This window comes from Lemur catta, chromosome 3 (genome assembly GCF_020740605.2).
Source record: "Lemur catta isolate mLemCat1 chromosome 3, mLemCat1.pri, whole genome shotgun sequence".
Lineage (NCBI taxonomy): Eukaryota > Metazoa > Chordata > Mammalia > Primates > Lemuridae > Lemur > Lemur catta.
Genome location: NC_059130.1, coordinates 446,212 through 466,073, shown reverse-complemented (window position 1 = coordinate 466,073; position 19,862 = coordinate 446,212). Strand labels below are relative to the sequence as shown.

Sequence of the window (19,862 nt, the reverse complement as noted above, 5' to 3'; positions counted from 1 at the left end):
GTCACTTATGCAGTTACATTTATGTCAACCCATAAACAGGGAAAAAAGCAGTCACAGAAACTGCTCCAGAGGAAGCCTAGACGTTTCACTTATTAGACAAAGAGTTTAAGTCAGCTATTTTAAATATTTTCAAAGAACTAAAGGAAACTATTGCTAAAGAACTAAGGAAAGGTATGAGAAGGGTGTCTCATCGTGTAGATAATGTCAAAAGAGATAGAAATTATAAAAAAAAACAATAGTGCTTCTGAAGTTGAAAAGTATAGGAACTAAAATGAAAACCTCACCAGATGGGGCCAAGAAGATTTGAGCAAGCAGAAGATGGAACCAGTTAACTTGAAGATGGGTCAATTGAAATTATTCTGAAGAACAGAAAGAAAAAAGAATGAGGAAAAATGAGCAGAGTCTGAGAAACGCGTGGGATACCATCAACCAACATATGCAAAAGAAGAGGAGAAAGAAAATGAGAAAGAATATCTGAAAAATAATGACTAAAAACTTCCCAGATTTGATGAAAACCATTAATGTACACATCCAAGAAATGCAACATACTCTGAATAACATAAACACCAAGAAATCCACACCTATGCACATCATTATCAAACTGCCAATGACAGAAAGAATCTCAAAAGCAACAAGACAGAAGTGACGTACACACACAAGAGATCTTCAGTAAGATGAACAGCTGATTTCTCAGCAGAACTAACATATTCAAAGTGATGACAGAAAAAAAAATTTATAAAATCAAAACTATCAAACAAGAACTCTGTATCCAGCAAACCAGCAAAGCTATTTCACAAAAATGATGGAGAAATTAAGACATTTGCAAATAAACAAAAACCGAGAGAATTTATTATTAGCAGACTTGCCCTACAAAAAAATATCAAAGAGTATCCTTCAGGCTAAAATGAAAGGACACTAGACAGTAACTTCCATCCACATGTAGAAATAAAGAGCACCGGTAAATGTAACTGCAGAAGCAAATATAAAATAGTATAAATGCACCTTTTATTTGTAACTCTCTTTTTTTCTTCTATCTGATTTAAAAGTCAACTGCTTAAATCAATAATTTTTCCTGGTGAGTAAATAATATGTAAAAATATAAATTGTAGAGCAATAACAACACAGAGTAGCAAGAAGGGAATGGAGCTACATATATTGCATACTGTCCCAATTAAATTGGCATCAATCCAAACAAGGTTATGATAAATTACTATGTTCATTGTAATCCCCAGGACAGCCACTAAGAGAATAACAAAAAGAAAATGACAAGGAAATTAAAATGATACACTATAAATTATTTATTTAACAGAAAAAAGGTGGTAATGGAGGAACAGAGAAACAAAAAAAAAGGCATGTAGGAAACAAATCAAGATGGCAGACATAGCCTACCTTACCAGTAATTATATAAAATGTAAATGCGTTAAATACTCTAATTAAAAGACAGAGATTGACAGATGGATTTTATAAAAAGAGGTTCAGGTATGTGCTATCTAAAGAAAAACACTTTAGATTCATAGACACAAATAGGTTGAAAGTAAAAGGGTGGGAAAAGATATACTATACAAATGGTTATCAAAAGAGAGCTGGAGTGTCTGAACTCACATCCAACAAAATAGACTGTAAGGTAAAAAATGTTACTGGAGGCATAAAAGGACTTTTAGGTTTTCTTCCTCCTGACACCAAATATGTAGTCTTTTCCAACACCACTTCTTCAACTCTCCAACAACATCTAGGGATCCTACAAATTGAATCCAATTCTGACACTAACACAAGGAATTAGTGTCGGACTTTACAGGTGTAAGAGCTCAGTCCCCCAAACTGGCTTCACCTCAGATACCAGTTACAGGGCCCCGGGCTGCTCACACTTCTTTCAGGGACATCGATACCTGTTCAGAGTTGCCCATGACCTCCCTCCACAGCCCTTCTCAGTTTTAATAATTTTCTAGAAACTCAGAACTCAGGAAAGTGTTTTACTTCCTGTTACAAATTTATTACAAACAATACAACTCAAGAACAGCCAAATGAAAGAGAAACACAGGGCAAGATTTGGAGAGAGGCGGGGTAAAGAGTGTCCCTGCCACTCTGGGTTTGCCGATCTTCTAGCACCTTGGTATGTCCACTAATCTGGAAGATCTCTGAACCTTGTCATTTGGGTTTTTTTTTAAATAGAGGTTTCATCACATAAGCATGACTGATTAAATTGCTGTTTCAATCATAGCCAATGAATAAATCGCCACTGGTGATTAACTCAATCTCTGGTCCCTTTCCTGTGCCTAGAGATTGGATATGGGGCTGAAAGTCACAAGCTTCTGATGAAAGCTCGGTTTTGCAGGGGACTATCTGCTCTCCTTAAGTGGGCTTCTAAGAAAAGTCACCTCATTAGAAACCTTATCATTGAATAAATTTCCAGAGTCTTAGAAGAAGCTCTGAGCTAGAAACTGGGGACAAAGACAAAATGTCTTTTTTATTGTGCCACGAGGACACTTTATAATAATAAAAGTCAATTCACCAAAAGGAGATAATAATCATAAACATATATCCACTTAACAACAGAGCTCCAAAAGACATGAAGCAAAACCTGACAGAATTGAAGAGGGAGATGCACAATTCAACAATAATTGTTAGAGATTTGAATACTCCACTTTCAATGGTGAATGGAACAATTAGAAAGAAGATCAACAAAGACATAGGAAATCTGAACAACTAGATAAACCAGCAAGACCCAGCAGACGTCTGTAGGGTGCTCCACCCAACAACAGCAGAACACGCATGTTCTCCAGTGCACACGGAACATCATCCAGGACAGAACATAGGTTAGGCCATAAAATAAGTCTCAATACATTTAAAAAACTGAAACACACAAAGTATATTCTCTGACCACAACATAATGAAATTATAAATCAATAACAGAAGGAAATCTTAGAAATCCACACTATGTGAAAATTAAGTAACACCTTCCTAACTAACCATAAATCGAGGAAGAAATCAAAAGGGGGTTACAAAAGCTGCACACGTCACTTTTATTTACATTGTGTTGTATTGCATTGTGCTTACATTGTATTGCATTGTGCTTACATTGTATTGTATTGTATTGTGCTTACATTGTATTGTGCTTACATTGTATTGTATTGTGTTTACATTGTATTGGTCAGAAGGAGACACATGGCCACACCTACTGTCATGGGAGGCATGGAGGTGTATTTATTATGAAAAGCCACCTAAAAGTTACAGATTATGCTACTGTGGAAAAATAAGGGGATCGATATTGGAGGGGAGGTATCAATCTCTGCCACGTAGGGTTCCTGTGGGGAGCAAATACATAATATGTGAGCAAGACCTTTGTCATTCAAAACCCATGATGCAAATGTGAGTCACGATTCTTGCTCATCTGGTCAGGGTGTCAGGGACGCCAACCGTCTCCAAGGCTGACTCGATCTTTAATTGAACAAACATTTAAAAAATAGTTGGTTGAATTTAATTCAACATTTACTGGCCAAGGTTTCAAAGTCTCAGTGCAAGCACAGAGGAGTCTGTCTCCACAAAGTTGATAAGAGAACGGCCTCTTCCAAAAAGCTGCCCTAAAACTCGGGTGTTCTGGTCCCTGGCTCTGTGGGGGCAGGAAGTCCCTGGGCAGCAGTTACAGTTGTGGGCATTGCCAAGCACTTGAGAATTTGAATAGTCCGTGTTCTTTGTCTCCGATGATCTTGTTTTCATTGAGTTTTGTCATGAGTCCTGATTCTTCTAGAAGCTTTTAGGCAATTTTACTTTGCATAAAGGAGAAGCAGAGGAGACAGCCGAGACAGAACTGAATGAATAAAAGCTCCTTGCCTGTGGATTTATAAATGCAGTCAGAGACTGGTGCATCTGCAGCATCTTACCACGGGCTCCTGCCACCGTATCGACATGAACCTGCCGTAAAAACCCTCTCTCACAAATATGGCACCCAAACAACTCTGTTCACACGGGGGCTAAGAAACAACCCGCAGGACAATATCGAAGTTCAAAACAATTTCTGTATATTGGGGAAAAAATAAAAAATAAATACTCTAACATGCTTCCTCCCAGAATTTCCCACACTGGCATCCTCGTAAAAATAACACATAATATATAATATCCCTGGCATGTGGCCCAATACGTTCACTACAACCTAGAAATTGCTTTGGAGTCTATATCACATTGTAAAACTTTATGTGAATTTTGCTTTAAAATATTTCTGTGTTGGTCTACATGTTAAAATAGTCTTTTATATTACTTATCTTCAAATAACAATGATATCACAAAGAGAATCATGACGTGTGACATTTGGCTGCAGGACCCTCACACAACGTTGCACCCCCTCGCAAAACTCGGGGTGTTGGGCAGGGCCCGGGCTGGTTCCGTGTTCCCTCCTGGGCACCCACGCTCAGTGGGAATGACCCCGGCTCTTGCTGCCCCTCCAGCCCTGCTCCTCTCTGACACAAGATTCATGTTGAAAACGCTGGAAAGTGTTGCCTAAAGATGGCGTCAAGGGACACTCCCACCAAAGCCCTGTACTGATTATCTGGGACACGGCACATTTTCCTGGTCTGTTTTTCTCCTTGCTGTTTCCTAAGTGCCTACAGTAGCACTGGGCACATGGTAGGTATCTATTAGTCTTTGTTAGATGACTCATATCATCTAGGGATCTCATTTGTCAGCAAATGATCTTTTAATTCAGCAAATAATGTGTCTGAGATCACAGAATAACATATGTATTAAAAGTTATCCTTTATCGGGTACCTATTTTGTACTAGGATGTAAATACGCTTCCACTCTGCAAGAAGTTTTTTGGGGGGCATCTTTTACAGAGGCGGAAAATGGAATCAGAAGGATTAATTAGCCCATTCCAGGTCACGTGATTAGTAAGCTGTCTAACATGAACACTTTTTCCACTGGGCCTCCCTGACTCCGACTTTCAGAACGTGTCCACTCTGAAGGCCACAGACACAGAGACCTTTGTTCCTAGCAGATGTCAGGGGTGACTGGCACAGTTTGATCCAAAGTAGTTCTGGAATCTGAGTGTCTAACAGCCCGTCTGGTCTCCCTGGGGCTCGTTCAGGCCTCATGAGTCTCCCTGACACTGTTAGATGCCACCCAGCCTTAACCTCACGTGTGGCTAACGAGTGCCTGAAACGCGGCTCTCCTAACTGAGATGTCCTCTAAGTGGAGATTACACGCCGGATTTTGAAGACACGAAAAGAAGAATATAAAATACCTCAATAATTTTTATATCGATTACATGTTGAAATGACGATCTAGTATTCAAATTATTTTTCATTGTCTCTTTTTACTTTTCTGTAGTGTGGCTACTAGAAAATTTAAAATTAGGTGTGTGGCTTGCATTACGTCCCCGCTGGATGACGCCAGTACAGCTTTTCAGTCCAGTTCGAGTCTCACCGTCTGGGCTCTGAGCTACACGTAGAGGGACACACGATGGACAAGCACAGTCCCTGCTCCTCAGGGAGCTTACGGTCACGTGAAACAAAATGGATACAGACGCCAGTGGCTGTACTACCAGGAAGCAGGCGCAAGCTATTCTGTAAGGTAGTTGGGCAATGCTGCAAGACCCCTTCCTGACCTCCTGGGTCAGCATTCTCCCCTTACAGTGGCCTTTAATTAACCCATTGACACCTGAAACTGCATTGTTGTACCTTAAGGGCGTGTGATGTAGAACCACAGAGACCGGCATCCTGGCCCCATTATTGACCAGCTCTGTGGTTTGGGGTGAGCGGTTCTCTGATGAGATTTGCAAACACAGATAAAAATATCTGCTCCACCCACCTCACAAGGTTTTCATAGAAATGGGATGATACTGCAGTACCTGTTTCACAGGCTGCTGTAACAATTCGGTGAGCTAACGTGGGTGTCCCATTCCACTTGGGCTGCTATAACAAAATACATCAACTGGGTGGCTCACAAACAACAGAAATTTATTTCTTACGGTTCTGGAGTCCGGGAAGTCACTTCTTCGTAGCATGTGCCTCCTAGCTGTGTCCTTATACGGCAGAAGGGGCAATTTTAAAGGGCACTAATCCCATGAGTGGGGGCCCCTCCCCCGTGACCTAGTCACCCCCCAGAGGCCCCGTCTCCTAACACGTCACACTGGGGATCAGGTTTCAACATGTGAACCTCAAAACGGGGAGAGCACAGGCATGCAGAGCAGTAACGGGCAAGCACTTGGCACGGGGCCTGGAACCAGTAACTGGTACTACGTGTTCTCATATTTATTTCCCAATTAGAGCTTATCACCGTCCCTAATTGCCTCCTTCATTCACTTACTTGTCTACTCTTTATCCCCCCCCCCCACCAGAAAGTAAGTTCCAGAAAGATAAAGACTTTAACACCACTAAATCTTTCACCCCTAGGTAAGAGCTTCACACACAGCCGGCTTTCAGTAAACAGGTGTTGACTAAATCACTGTCCTTAAAAGCTATAAGCGTGACAGAGAGAGTCCAATGAGGACAGAAAACAGCAAATTAAACACCAGGCTAAATTTGAGATTTTTTTTTATATATATATCTTGTTTTCTCAGTAGCAGATGACTCATCCACCCCTAAAAAAAGAACAGCTTGGGGGATGGATATTTTGGTAGCTCGGTAGAGTTGGGTAGATGGATAGAGTTCCTCCAGGGCGCCACGGGCCGGCGGGGCTGGACCCCGCTTTGCTCCGCGTGTCCGCGAGCAGATGTCCTCAGCAGAATAGACCAGGGACTGTGGGAGGGAGAAAACGCTGGAATGAGACAGCTGCCATGCGGAAATAAATTTGGAACCAAAATTAACATCTGAGAATGTGTTGTGTGGTGCACGATGTAAATACTCTTCACAGCATCCCGTGTCCCCCCGCGTCAGTGGGTAAACACCTGTCCTTGCTACCACACTGGGGCCGGGGCTGTATAGGGGGTGTGACGGGACATCGGGTCTGGCCTCAGGACGGAAACATGTGACAGGTTCTACCAGGTAACCCAGCTGCCCAGTGGAATTATCTCCTGAGCGAAGGAACAGGGACAAGGTGTCCCGAAACAGGAGCAAAGAGAACGGAGAAGAGGTCCTGAGGATGCCTGTCACCTGTCACGTGTGACGGGGGCACGTGGGTCTCCTGATGGAGGGGGGAGGCAGCGTCCCAGCAAGGGAGCAGAACAGAGACCCCGGGGTCCATCCAGGGACACCCTCACCCCGAGCAGCGGGCCCAGCTTAAGCTGCTCAAAAGGCCCAGGGACACAGGAAGGGACACAACGTGGCAGTGCCCGGCTCTGGCTGAATCAAGACTGCTCATCCCCAACATGTGCAGCCTGGCCCCGCCAGCACTGGTCACCGAGGCTCTGGGCTCACGGTTTGCCGAGAACCGTGTGAGTTGACGATGAGGCGGTTGCACCAACGAAAGGCAGCGACCACGGCTGTGCCCTTCCCTGGTCCCGCGGGAGGTGAAGTGACCCCTGGAAGCTGGTTCTCCAACGACGTTATTAGGGCCTCGGCCAGAGGTGGCAGCGCTCGGTACCCACACAGCCGTCACTGGCTGGACCGCGTCCCTCGGCGATGCAAGTCAAAACGTGGCCCAACGCGCCAATCCTGGCGGTTGCCCTGGAGTAAGTCCTTCCCTCTGGGCTGAGGCTCAGCACAAGTGACACCCTCAGACCACAGCAGGAACAGATGGGCTCCCAGGCTGGAAAGAAAGGGGTGACAAACGCCATGTGACTGTCAGCCCCAGAAAAACACCTGGAGTTTCGTACCCCAGGTACGAATAGCCTGCTATTCCCACCTCGGAACCTGCCCTGAACGCTCTCCTTGGCTTTGACCCCTTGCTCACCCCTCCTCTTCTCCTCCCTGGAGACAACCCTGAGCTCCAGGGAGGCCTCACTCCTCTGACCCTTTTGTCCCCGTTGTGTCTTATGATTTTCCTCCATTACAGCCCCTGATGGGCTGTTGGCTCTTCCTTTGCAAGTCTGCTGCTCCAAGAGAGCTTCCTGAGGACAGAAACCTGTCCTACCGCGTTCGTAGGTCCTGCCTTAAGGCCTGACCCGTATTTGTCAAACTGAGTGAAGCTGCATTGGGAGTTGCCGCAGCCTCTCCAGGAACACTCTGCGATGCCCGTTCCTTCTCTCCCTCCTAACTCCCTCCCACACCTTCCTTTACACAGATCTCTGAAATGTTGAGAAGGCACAAAGAGCAAATTATTTGACCTGAAAATGCCTCAGATGTAGGGTGACCAAGGGGCAGGAGAGAGAGCCCACCCATGCAAGTGACAGAAAACGGGATTCTAGTCCATGCTCTGCCCTCCCGGCTGTGACACAGAGGTCACAGTCCCCTCCTGATCCTCTGAAAAGTCAAGTGCAGTCGCTGAAATCTAGAATTTCTGAATCTGGTCGAGAAGGAGAAGCCATTTAAGGTTAACGGGCCAAAGGGTAACCTCTAGAAAGGGTTTTAAGAGAATCTCAAACAAAATACTCTTTGTAAATAAAAACGTCCAGTGATAACAATCAGCACATCAGAGTTGTTTCGGGGGAGGGCAGAGGGAAGGGGGACTTATTCTAGAAGGAAATAAGCAAACAAAACAAGTGAGGGCCCGTGCATGGACTAATGATGACAGTTTGCCATAAAGTAAGATGTGTCCAATCCTCTGCACGGGAGGTCCCCAAAAAGGGGGAGGATGTAATTAATAAAATTCAGCTGGGCTGGATCGGCCGGAGAGGGGTGAAAACCGGAAGCTGGGCTTGTGCCATGTGGCCAAAGCAGGGGGCAGGGTGGATAGAGAGACGAAGGGGACACACATGGGCCCCAGCGAGGCTGCAGAGGAGGGACCTGGCTCGTCTTACCCAGGTCCATGGGCTGCAGACTCTCAGTTCAGTTCCGTTTTCATTAGACCCTGTTAAAAGGCAGAAAGATCTACCTCAAATGCTTTCTCTGACTTTACATAATGAGGCATTATGTAAAGAGTGAACTTAATTTAGACGGTGGTGTTGACCAGAACAAACAGCAATAAAGCAGAAATGATTAAAAACACATCAATCACGTTTATCCCCTAGAGCGTACAGTGTGTACACAGCCTCCACCAGATCGCCTGTGTTTCTCCGGGCACCAGAGCCACCAACCCGGCCTCTCGGTATTGAAAAAGTCAGAAGTTAAAAGCCTAAGCAGACCCTGAGTTTCTGAAGGTACAAACAAGGGGGGCACTTCTGCCACTACCACCATCTGCTAGAAATCCGTTTATTTTGCAGATAACCAAGGAACAACAAACACATCAAAGGATTACCCTAAAATTGTTCCGATAAGTTCTTTTATGGGTTGATTTTTGCCTTCTCAACATAAACATGTTGAAGTCGTAACCCACAGTATCTTAGAAGGTGACTGTTTGGAAACAGGGTCATTGCAGGGGGAGTTAGTTAGGGTCAGGTCACACTGCAGCAGGGTGGGTGCCTGATCCTACACGATTGGTGTCCTTATAAGACAGGGAAATCTGGACACAGACGTGCACACGGAGTGAACGCCACGTGGAGAGAAAGGCCAAGATTGGGGTGACGCTTCTGCAAGTCAAAGATCCCCAGGAATCCCCAGCCAGCCACCAGGTGCTGGGAGAGGGACCTGGAGCGGATTCTCCCTCACAGCCTCCAGCAGGGACTGACCCTGCCAACACCTTCATCTCAAAACTCTAAAAACTGTGAGACAAAAAAGTCCTGTTGTTTAAGCCACCCAGTTTGCGGTGCTTTACTGCAGCAGCCGTAGCAAACTACTATCAGCCCACAATTCACGTTAACAGGTAAAGAATAATACCCCGCATCGGCAGGAAGGCACAGTGGCCCGGAGCTCAGTCTCTCTGCTTAGGAATGGAGTCGTGTGAGAGCCTCGTGTCACGGCCTGGAAGCTGCGAAGCCACAAGGATGTTGCTCGACCTTTCGGGCACTTCAGTCCCTCCGTAGTCACAGGATGCGATGAGCTGATAGTGCGCCCAGGACAGCGCCGGGTATACAACATGCACTCAGTAAATGTTGGTTATTATTGTTGGCTGAGTGCATTGTAAACAGCATAGCACTCTCACACATTTCACCTTTCTTCACATTCCACGACGGAATTGTTGTTCTTCACATTTCACAGCTGGCGAGTCTGAGGCCCCCAGATCTCAACTAGACAATCTGGGGGACGGTTGGGATATGAGAAGATCAGGGTTGGAATCCCAACTTTGCCACCTCCTGGCTGTGTCGTTTTGAGCACAGTTTTTAAATCCTTCAGACTCTCTGTTCTTCCAGTTCTCACATAAAATAATTGTGAGAAAGATAAGTGTGTGGTCAGTGTCTGGCTGTTACTAGGCATTTTGATAAATTATTTTCATTACTATGGATTGACTTGTCCAAAATCACACCAATTATCAGCAGAGCCTAAGACTCGAATGAGCCTCATCTGATTTCTGCTGCACCGCAGGGCCGTCCTGAGGGCAGGTCGTAGGCGTCGAAACTGGGGAAACGTTGCAAGCTGTGGGGACGCTGGGTGATCAGGACCCAGGCGGAGTCTTCTTCAGTTGGAGAGAAGGAAAAGAGGTTGCACAGGCACCAGAGGGTAATACTGAGAGGGCTCAGAATGAGTCCATTGTGATCAATCTGCTACCAGGTGACTTGTGGGTTTCCTCAAGGAATAGTGTCATGTCAAGGACTGAGCTTTAACCTCTATGGCTCGTAGTTGGGACGTCAAGCAGCAGCCCTGCACAGACGCTGTTGGTTCCACAGCTACGTCCATCTATGCCACCATGACTGCTCAGCTCATGAGCCGACTTTGCCAGAACTAACTGGCTGGCTGACATGGACTGACCAGGTCATCTGTTTACTTGGTTGCTTTGTCCCTCTTCTGTGCTGGATACTCCCTAGAAAATGCTATCATTCGACACAAAGAACTGGACACATTATACCTTTGAGTAGGTGGAATAGTGCCTCTACTCAAGTTGTTTAAATCCTAATCTCTGGAATCTGTGACTGTATTACATCACGTGGCAAAAAGGAATTCAGGTTGCTTATCTGCTAATCTAAAAACAGGAAGGGTACACTGGATTATCTACGTGGAACCAAGGTCATCACAAGGTCTTTACATGCAGAAGAGGGTGGCCAATAAAAAAGAATTCCTCATAATGCCAGATAAAGAATTCCAAATATTGATTCTAAAGAAGCTTAATGAGATATAAGAGAAATCTGAAAGTCAATACAAAGAAATCAGAAAATCAATTCAGGATATGAATCCCAAAAATTCTAGAGCTGATGCAGTGTGAGACAGGCCGTGGGTAGGCTCTCGTTACCCCCATTCGTTCCCTCCTCTCTCTCCAGGCAGGGCCAGGGAGCACGAGCAAGGGCCGGAGCCAGCACGACCGGCCAGCCAAGCTACTGCCCAAAGCTTGATTCATGTTCTTGACATGGGTCACTTCTCTTCTCACACGAAGCGGATAATTATACACACCATCTGACGCTCTGTCCGTTGGGAGGACTTTCCTTCTTCATCGTCTCTCAGGGCTACCCTGGTGCCACACAGCCACAGCCCAGCCTGCGTCCATGTACTGAGCTCACCCGTCTGTATCTGTTCCCTGCCTGTGGCTGCCACATCGAATTACCACAGACTGGCTGGTTCCAACTGCTGGATTTTGAGAAAGCCATTTGAAGGCCTGAGAATTGGCCCTACAGGACACACTGACACTGCAGCCAGTCTGAGGGGCCCTAGGACCTAGAATCAGGCATGCTCAGGCCCCTGCTGCCATTGCTACGGCCCAAACACCGGCTCAGCTGGTGTGAAAGTCCCCAGAAAAACTTCACCATGGCCTCAACTAATAACTGTACCCCAGGCCACCAGTGAAATCACAGGTACCACCTGCCCGTGAACTACCGAAGAAATCATACAAAGATCACACTACTGCAGACACCCAAAATCAAAGCCAAAGCATCCTACTTAACCAACTATATACACACACACACACACACACACATATATATACACACATACATATATATACACACACATATATATATACACACACATATATACACACACATATATATACACATACATATATACACCCACACATATATATACACACACACACACATATATATATACACACACACATAATCTTCAGGAAAAAAAATCAAAAGAAATTTGAAAAAATTAGAACAAGCAACTACTACCTCAGGGGGGCAAATATCAATGAAAAGACACAGAAAACATGAAAAATAAAGGAAATATGACACCATGAAAGGACCACAACAATTGTTCAGCAAGGGATCCCAATAAAAAAGAATTCTTCATAATGCCAGATAAAGAATTCCAAATATTGATTCTAAAGAAGCTTAATGAGATGTAAGAGAAATCTGAAAGTCAATACAAAGAAATCAGAAAATCAATTCAGGATATGAATCCCAGAAATTCTAGAGCTCAAAAATTCATTGAAAAGCACATTCTAGAACTTCAAAAATAGAATAGACCAAACAGAAGAATCTCAAAACTTGAAGACAGGTCTTTTGAAATAATCCAATCAGAAAAAAATAAGGAAAAGAATAAAAAAGAATGATCAAAGCCTTCGAGACATATGGGACTATATAAAGTGACTGAACTGACGTATTATAAGTATTCCCAAAGGGGAAGAGAGGTCAAAAAGTTTGGAAAACCTATTTAAGCAAATAACCAATGAAAACTTCCTAGCACTAGCAAGAGGGTTAGACATTCAGATACAGGAAGCCCAATGATCCCCAGGCAAATACATTGCAAAAAGGACTTCACCACGACATATTATAATAAGAATGACTAAAGTTGAAGTGAAAGAAAGAATTTTAAAATTAGCAAGAGAAAAGCATGTAGTCACCTATCACAAAAATTCCATCAGACCAACAGTGGGCCTCTCAGTAAAAATTTTACAGGCCAAGAGAGAATGGGATGGCATTTTCAAACTGCTGAAAGAAAAAAATTGTTAGCTAAGAATTTTTAACCCTGCCAGAATAAGCTTCATATGAAAGAAAAATAAAATCTTTCCCATAGAAGCAAATACTAAGAGAATTCATCACCACTAGAGAGGCCCTACAGGAAATGTTCAAAGCTGTATTAAACCTGGAAATCAAATATTAATATTCACCATCACAAAAACACATGGAAATATAAAACTCAAAGGTCTGATGAAGTATAATAATCACACAAAGGAGGAAGAGAAAGGAATTAAAGAGCAACATGACAAAAGTTCAGCAACCACAAAAAAAGGCAAAAAGAGAAAGAGATGAAAAATGTATAAAAAACTAGAAATCAACCAAAAATATGACCAGAAAAAAGCCTCACATATCAACACTAACCTTGAACATAATGGATAAAATGTTCCACTTAAAAGATAGATTGATAGAATTGATAAAAAACATGATCCAACTATATGCTGCTTATAAGAAACTCACTATACCCATGAAGACATATATAGACTGAAAGTAAAGGGGTAGAAAAAATATTCCATGCAAATGGAAATAGAAATTAGGCAGAATAGCTATACTTATATCAGATAAAACAGGCTTTAAATCAAAAACAGTAAAAAATGACAAAGAAGATATTATATAATGATAAAGGAATCAATTCAGCAAGAGTATATAATGATCCCAAATATATATGCACTCAATATCAGAGCATCCAAATTCACAAAACTAATATTATTAGACCTAAAGAAAGAAATAGAAACACAATAGTAGTGGGGGACTTCAACACCCAACCCACAAGACTAGACAGATCATTAAGAAAGAAAATTAACAAAGAAGCATTGGACTTAAATTAGGCATTAGACCAAATGAACTTAATAGACATTTAGATAACATTCTACCCAATAACTACGGAATATACATTTTGTTCATCAGCATAAGGAACATTCTCCAAGAGAGACCACATATTAGGCCACAAAAAAAATCTTAACAATTAAAAAATATCAAAATCATATCAAGTATCTTCTCAGACCACAATGAAATAAAGCTACAAATCAATACAAAGAGGAATTTCAGAAACTGTAAAAATACATGAAAATTAAACAACATGCTCCTGAATGATCACTGGTTCAATGAAGAAATAAAGATGGAAATTAAAAATTTTTTTAAATGAATGAAAATGAAAACACAACACAACATACTATCAACCAGTGGATACAGAGAAAGCACTGGTAAGATGGAACTTTATAGCATTAAATGCCTACATCAAAAAGTTGAAAGATAACAAATTAACAACCTAAATTTGCATCCGAAGGAACTAGAAAAAGAATAAACCAAACCTAAAATTAACAGAAGAAAATAAAAACAAAAATCAGGGCAGAAGTAAATGAAAGAGACAAAAAAAAATACAAAGTTTCACCAAAATGAAAAGTTGGTTCTTTGAAAATATGAACAAAATTGATATGACAGTTGGTAGACAAATCAAGAAGAGGGAAGATCCAAATAAACACAATCAGAAATGAAAAAGGGGACATTACAACTGATACCACAGAAATACAAAAGATCATCAGAGACTATTATGAAAACTGTATGCTCACAAACTAGAAAACCTAGAGGAAATAGATAAAATCATGAAAACATAGAAGCCCTTTGTATTGAGCCAGGAAGAAATAGAACTCCTGTATAGACCAGTAATGGGTAGTGAGATTGAATTCATAATAATAATAAAAAAAATCTCCCAAGGGGGAAAAAAAAAAACTCAGGAGCAGAAGGATTCACAGCCCAAACCTACAAAGTAGTACTGATGCCAATCCTACTGAAAATGTTCCAAAAATTTGAGATGTGAAATCTCCCTCTTTCCATGAAGGCAGTATCACTCTGATATCAAAGCCAGCCAAGGAAATAGTAAAAAAAGAAATCTATGTACCCATCAATATCTCTGATGAAAACAGATGCCAAAATCCTCAAGAAAACACTAACATATCAAATCCAACAGCACATCAAAAATCAATTCACCACAATCAATGGGTTTCATCTCAAGATGCAAGGGTGGTTCAACATATACAAGTCAATATGTATGATTGACAACATAAACATAATGGAAAACAAACACCATATGATCATATCAATAGATGAAGAAAAATCTAGCATCCCTTTGTGATAAAAACCCTGAAAAAACTTGGCATCTAAAGAACATATAATACCTCAAAATAATAAAAGCCATATTTTGACAAACCCATGGCCAACATGATACTGAATGGGGCAAAGTTGAAAGCATTCACCTGAGAACTGGAATAAGACAAGAATACCCACTTTCACCACTTCTAATCAAACATAGTACTGGAAGTCCTAGCCAGAGCAATCAAGCAAGAGGCAGAAATAAAAGGCATGGAAACTGAACAAGAGGAAATCAAATTATCTCTATTTGCTGATGATATGATATATCTAGAAAACCCTAAGAACTCCACTAAAAGACTCCTAGATTTGATGAATTCAGTGAAGTCTTAGGTTATAAAATCAATGTACAAAAATCAATAGCATTTCTATGCATCAACAACAACCAAACTGAGAACTACATCAAGAACTCAATCCCATTTACAATAGCTGCAAATAATAAAAATAAAATAACTAGGAATAAATTTAACCAAGGAAGTGAAAGATCTCTTCAAGGAGAACTACAAATCATTGATGAAAGAAATCATAGATGACATAAACAAATGGGAAAACATCTCATGCTCATGGATCTGAAGAATCCATATTGTTAAAATGACCATACTGCCCAAAGCAATCTATAGATTCAGTGTGATTCCTATCAAAATACCAATGTCAGTTTTCAAAGAATTAGAAAAAAATAATTGTAAAATTCATATGGGACCCCAAAAAAGAGCCTGAATAGCCAACGCAATCCTAAGCAACAAGAACTGGAGGTAACACATTAGCTGACTTCAAACTATACTATAAGGCTACTGTAACCAAAACAGCATGGTAGTGGCATAAAAGTAAACACATAGATCAATGGAACACAATAGAGAACCCAGAAATAAAACTATATTCCTACAATCAATTAATTAAATGGTGATACAATGGAACCCCCACCTACCCACATATCCTTTATGTCTTTAGCATGGAGCTCATCTCTGCCATCCCTCGTGGAACACAATATAGTTTTGTTATTCTGTCTTGGCCAGGGGTGGGTGAGATGGGGGACGCTGAGAAGCTGTTACACGACCTTCCCAACTCTCACTCCGTTAGCTCTTACCCCACAGAGTAAGGAACAAAGGTGAGGGTCCTGCCAGCTACAAATAAGTTCATTACAATCATACATTTAGAGACCAGAGAAACTACTATCAGGTGAGTCCAAGGACCCGAAGGACTCACTATGTGTCAGATTTGGGCCAGGGGTCCATTTACTGCATAGTCCTCATGCACCCCTACTCTAATGGGGGTGGAGGAGTGAAGTCATGCCATGTTCCTGTGTATCTTTGTCAACTCAGACCCTATCTCTGCATGAACTCCCCTAATGTCTTGAAATTTCCCTTTCCTCAGTACGTGACCACCCAAGCAAATGGTCAGAGGTGCTGTGGGGGGAACATCTGGGGGCATCCATGACACTGTACCTTTGCCATCCTTGCTAGGTGCTGCTTCAGGAAGATCTGGCCTCTCCTGGAGTCATCGGCTTCTAAGTTCAAAACCATATCCGGAAGCTGGAAAGGAATCATAACTATAATTGAAGTAAGCGTCCTCAGCCTCTGAGCGCATGTCTTGGATTTGTTTGGTTATATAAATTAAGCAGTGCTCGGTGGGCTTGCTAACTATCTTGCCCCATGAATATTTACTACTAATTTTATTGATCTCTTAATCTGACCTTGACACTGATGGCAATAAGTGGGCTCACCTGGTTTCTGGCAGCATATTACTGCCATCCTGGACCCTATTACTTTAGGGTAGTATCACCCCCACTGCTATCAAGGTTCCCCATTTTATAGCAACATCTACATCTGCCCTGGCCTGATGGAGGAGAAGCCATCACTGAACTTCTCAGTGGTGCTGGTACCTCTTACCAATGCATTCTTTAATCACTTTGGTAAACAAATCATCCTCTGGGATGAACCCTCCTACAGAACACAGTTCCCTTGTGGGTTTTCCAGCTTTTATAATTTATCAGTTCTAGCATGCTCACTTCTCTGAGCCTTTCATCCCTTCCTCCACCATCTTCCAGAACAAATTCTGGCAGAGATACTTCATTTAATGCGGGCTATCACTTCCTCCAAGCATCCAAAGTCATTGTAACAGTGTAGATCTGTCTCTCAGGGTCTTTGCCAGGGTGTGGAATCCTATATCACAGGAGAGTACTTTCTGATAAAATAACAACGACAAAAACCTCTCCTTCGTTCAACTTTCTGTTCTGTACCCCTTAATCTAGTATCCGAGGATCCAGGCCTGTGTATATCCCCGTAGCTCCTGCTGGGCACGTTGACAAGGTCCTGTAGCTCCTTCGGTACATAGTTCCCTTCCTCCTCCAGCAGGTTCAGCATTTTCCAACCCAGTCTTTTTGTGGCTGTAGCTACTGATCTGATCCCCAGAAGGAGATACACGAGCAGGTCCTGAGTACAAGTGCATGTTATCTCTCCAGGTAAAGGCTGCTGAGCTGTCTTCAAGCAAAGTGAAGGTGCTAACATTTAACAGGGAGGAATGGGCCAGTCCTGTAGGCCCAGAAGTTCAGGAGAATCTAGATGTTCAAGATTACTGAGTGCATGTACCCAGATATCCCCATCCCAAGCCTCAGGGTCCCACCCGTTTCTGACCAGGGATCCGAATCTATCATAGCAGAAGCCCCAGGGTTGGGAATTCAGTTTTCTCTGGGCCTCTGCTACCTTTATACTTAAGTCCTGGGCATTACCCTCTGTCTTTTCTGTTACAAAGAAGACCCTGTCTTTCCTAATCCACCTTAAGTTGATGAACAGTTATTCTCAGCCTTCTTTCTCCAATGCCTCCAAGACACTCAATGGCAGTCATCTGATAACATAGTCTTTATAATTACAACTTCCTCCCGACCCTCTCGAATGCCTGAAATAAGGCTCTTCTCAGGGAATTCCCTGTCAAATGTTCTTGTCAGAAACTCCGCCTCTCAGCTGCCCTTTCCAGATTGGCAGGTGCCCCTAGGGAAAAAGGAGCCCCAAATGTGGGTTGATGCCTCCACAATTCCATATTCTCCCAGATCCTGCCCTTAATTATTCAATACTTTGTGAGCTTTACTATTACCTTTAAGTAGATTTTCTACCTAAAACAGAATAGTTGGTCTGAAGTAGCTAGTCGGCTGTTGCCAAAAGCAGAAATCCCATTTGTCCATGTTTTTCTAATGGGTACGTCATCTCCCTTTTTTTCTTAATGGTTCAGATGCTCTCTTTGTAAATTAAGAATATGAGTTGGCTGTCATGTTTGCTACAGATATTTCCTCCTCGGTTTGTGGCTTGACTTTTGACATCATTTGAGTGATTTATTTTTGCCAGACAGATTTTTTTTAAATTTCCTTACATAGTCAAATTAATCAAACTTATCCTATGTAACTTCTGAATTTTCTCTCTTGCTTAAAGGCCTTGCTCATTCCAAGACTAGGAATATATCAACCAATGCTTGCTTTTGGAAATTTTATGAATCATTTTTTATGTTTGAATCTTTAAGCCATCTGCAATTCCAATTTTATTTTCCACAGGAAGGATGAAAGAAATTTTTGAAAAAGCTTCCTAAAATATTTTGCATTTCATTAAATCAGAAAGAAAAGTACTAGATCTCCTTTTCAATTCTCTATTTTTTCACATAATATCCTCTAATTAAACTATAAATATACCTTTTATGATAAAAAAATTTTGATAATTCAGAAAAGGATAAGGAAGAAAAGAAATCCAAGTAAATCCACAGTCAGAGATAATCCTCGTTAGTATTTTGGTTTATTTTCTTTAGAAACAAGTATAATTTTTATAAAATTAGGATCATACACTATATAGAGATTGGATTCCTGATTTTTATTTAATATTAAACCATCAAACTTTAGCTCTATATCATAATATAGTCTTCAAAAACATAATCTTAAAGAGCTAGATAATATACTCTACGGATGTAGTATAACGATAACTATTCCAACAATTTAGAAAGGGATCAAGGAAAGTGAAATTAATGAATCAAAGACTTTCACAGTAAAAATATTTTCAAATAAATTTTTCTGATTGATTTCCACTTCAGCCAACTATGTTTGAGAGGACTTAACTCAAACTACATATTTTCTTTTCCTTTTCATCTCTGCCGGTTTGGAAGGTGACAACTGGTTTATTCTTAGTGGCCTTTTACGTACCACGTGACGGCCCGGGAATGCTGTCTGCACAGGAGGAATGTTCTAGGATTAAAGAAAAACCTTTAAAGCCCTGAAGTTCTCAACTGTTTCCATCCTGAGAAAACTAAAACTCTCATCTCAAATTCCCATTTATACCTTCAAACCCACAGTCCCAAGCAGAAAATTATTGTCTTCCTTCACCTAAGTGATGAAAGCCTCATCCGGGACAAATAGTCTGTCATTCTTGGGGTTATCAAGACTCAGAGAAGTTGCATATTCCCTGGTCCTACCTTTCCCCCGAGCAGAAAGCCTGAGTCTAAATCTAGACAGACATGAGGTCTGCAGAGTTAATCAGGAGGAGAAGAGGAGAGAAAAGGACGCAGGAGAGGAGGAAGGAGGGACTGTCAGTTTGTGCCAATGAATCGGAAGAAGCCCGGTGACAGGCACTTACGTCAGGCTAAGACGGGCGTCTTACTAAGGGAGCGGCTGTTTATCCAGAAGGCGTGTTTTTTCCACATTTAATAACCGCAGTGGAATAGCCGTGAGCCTGAGCAGTGACAGGAGGGGACGGATAAGGGTCATTAAACCAAGACTGTCCCCGGGTCTTTC

General features: G+C 42.1%; 1 long non-coding RNA gene across 3 annotated transcripts in view; it reads right to left on the bottom strand.

Moving 5' to 3' along the window:
• Positions 1–6,512: 6,512 nt before the first annotated feature.
• Positions 6,513–19,862, bottom strand: part of LOC123634917 — a 36,683-nt gene continuing 23,333 nt past the window's right edge. For 2 of the 3 annotated variants that reach the window (XR_006734008.1, XR_006734010.1), the window contains exons 3-5: positions 16,543–16,629; positions 7,517–7,677; positions 6,513–6,728 (exon numbers count right to left, since the gene is read on the bottom strand). This is a non-coding gene — a long non-coding RNA (uncharacterized LOC123634917). The remainder of the gene's footprint in view (positions 6,729–7,516; positions 7,678–16,542; positions 16,630–19,862) is intronic. The other variant, XR_006734009.1, reaches the window with a different exon arrangement.